The sequence below is a fragment of the Psammomys obesus genome, unplaced genomic scaffold (genome assembly GCF_907164565.1).
Source record: "Psammomys obesus unplaced genomic scaffold, mPsaObe1.curated_primary_1811, whole genome shotgun sequence".
NCBI lineage: Eukaryota > Metazoa > Chordata > Mammalia > Rodentia > Muridae > Psammomys > Psammomys obesus.
In genome coordinates, this window is record NW_026596155.1 from 1,298,620 (window position 1) to 1,301,324 (window position 2,705).

Sequence of the window (2,705 nt, forward strand, 5' to 3'; positions counted from 1 at the left end):
TCTTCCTGTGTCCCCTATTTCTGTTTCTTGCCATCATTATGCTATGGCCAAACATGAAGCTAAATATCCTTGGACTGAACCTTCTGAAACCATTAGAAAAAAATATTTCCCCCTTTAAGCTGCTTATATCTGGTGTTTTGTCACAGTGACAAAAAGTATACAAAGTCTCGTATGAAAGTCCTGGTGATAGACTAAAAGAATTAAACATTAGAGTTTTTCTTTTCTTTTCTTTTTTCTTTTCTATTCTTTTCTTTTCTCTTCTTTTTTTTTTTTTTTTGAGTATTTGTTTAAAGTTCAAAGCACAAACCTGAACAAAGGCCAGCCAGGTAAAGACATGTTCAGCCATCTGGGGTGAGGAACTAGCCTCACATACTCTTTTCCTGCCCACTAGGGATTCAGTTGCTAGGAAACCAGCCCAGATGGCCAGGCCAGAACCGTTTATGGTCTTGGCACCTAAAGTGGACTAATCATTTCAAAAGTCAATTTGCCCAATCATGTAACACCAAGGCATGTAATCCCCCTGCTTGCGGTTTTGTCCTTTAAAAGCCTTGTTCCCCTAGACCGCAGGACTGCACTCCTCCTTTTCACCAGGGAGGTTGCTGCGACCCGGGCTTGAGCTTGTAATAAAAAGATCCTCATGTGTTTTGCAACGGACTTGACTCCTGGTGGTCTTTTGGGGTCTCGTGATCTGGGTACAACGATGGCACAGCTGATGTCTGGTGAGTATTGCTCTTTGGCTGGAAGATGGCTGCTTCTCACTGAATCCTCATAGGGCCTTTATTTTCACCTGGGCATCCAGAGTGTTTTTTCACCTTGTTATCAAGATATCCCCCTGTGAGTTAGAGACTTACACTTACAACATTATTCACCTCTATAAAGGCCACATCTTTGAAGACAGATATGTAGACTAAGGTTTCACCCTGTGTTTTCACACAACACAGTTCACCCTGTGATGGGGTGCTGCTGAATCTACATTGTACAGGAGAGAAACCACCATTTTGAAGGGTCATCCAGCTGGGTGAAGATGAAATTTAAATACAACATTGTGTGATTGAGAGGGCATATTCTGGGTCTTCCTGAAAGCAGCCAGAGGTGATTCGTGAAGATGGTTTGCTACTCTCTTGACCCAGAAAACCCTACGAAATCATGCAAACCAAGAGATTCAAATCTTCGTGTTCATTTCAAGAACACCTGGGAAACTGCCCAGGCCATCAAGGGTATGCATATCCAAAAAGCCACCAAGTATCTAGAAGATGTCACTTTAAAGAAGCAGTGTATGCCATTCAGATGGTATAATGGAGTCAGACGGTATAATGGAGACAGTGGGGCTGGACTCAGGGTCAGTGGACAAAAAAAAGAGTGCTGAAGTTTTGCTGCACATGCTTAAAAATGCAGAGAGTAATGCTGAAATTAAGGGTTCTGATGTACATTCTCTAGTCATTGTCTTGTGCCTGATTTGGGGGACCCCAAAAGACCACTAGGAGTTGAGTCTGTTGCAAAACACATGAGGATCTTTTTATTACAAGTTAGCCTGGGCTCACACCCTCACCGCCAGAGTGGTTGAGAGCAAAGAACTTCATGCTCAGGTTAGGTGGTTTATTTAAAGAGTCTGGTCCCTCTCAGTGTGCCCAAAGCAGGGGGATTACAGCCTGGCAAGTGCCTATTGGTTGAAACACAAAAATGGATGTTGCATTTTGAATTGTTTGTCTATAGGAAGGCCCTCAAACCATTAATGGTCTGGCTTCCCTTGTTTGGCTGTCCTAGGGTAGAGGAGCTTGTTTCCTAGCAACTGTATTTCTAGTGGGCAGGAAAGAATACAGTAGAGCTGGTTCTTCCCCGAACGTGGCTGGACATATCTCCACCTGTCTGGCCTTGGTTCAGGCTTGTGCTTTAAACTTTAAACCAATACCCCAAGAAACTAATTTTTAATTCTTTGGTCTCTCAATTGAACGTATCGAGGTGAATAAGGCCCCTAAGATGTGCCGTTGAGCTTACAGAGCTCATGGCTGGATTAACCCATATGTGAGCAACCCCGGCCACAATGACATGATCCTCATTGCGAAGGAACAAATTGTTCCAAAGCCAGAAGAGGAGGTTGCACAGAAGAAAAAAATGTCTCAGTCGAAACTGAAGAAACGAAATTGATGACACAGGAATAATAAATAAATAAATGCAGTATAAAATAAATGCAGATGAAAGTAAAAAAGAGAGTGCGCATTCTGGACAACTGAGCTATGAGGGCGTGAGATGTGCCATGCTTATGTATTTTTTCCTTTTTAGTTTTATTCTGCTTTACAATGACTGTAAGTACCTCTAAGAATCCAATGTTAAGTTGACCTTCAGGTTTAGTTTTCAAGGTTACTTTGAATTTTTGTCTTTTTTGTTATGTTTCCTGAACATTTTACTTTGTGAAATGGTGAGAGAAATTACTTAGTAATGACTAAGTTTTGAGTCAGGTAGGCTAACTAACTGTAGGTATTAACTGTGTTTTATAATGGAAGAAATGGCTTTCTCTCTAATGGCTTTAAATCTATATCTTTTCTTATCAGCTCATACGAGGAATATCTCCCCCATGTCTCCTTGCTATTTCCTATTGATTGAAATAGTTTTTCATTGAAGAGAGCAGAGCATTAGAGATCCACAGTACCCATCTTTTCCTCAGATATCAAAAGCTCCATTGTATCGTAATACTGCTTTACAGGTTT

General features: G+C 41.3%; 1 pseudogene; it reads left to right on the forward strand.

Annotated features, from left to right (window-relative positions):
• Positions 1 to 1,112: 1,112 nt before the first annotated feature.
• LOC129667082 (60S ribosomal protein L17-like) lies at positions 1,113 to 2,145 on the forward strand (annotated as a pseudogene).
• The last annotated feature ends 560 nt before the right edge of the window (positions 2,146 to 2,705 follow it).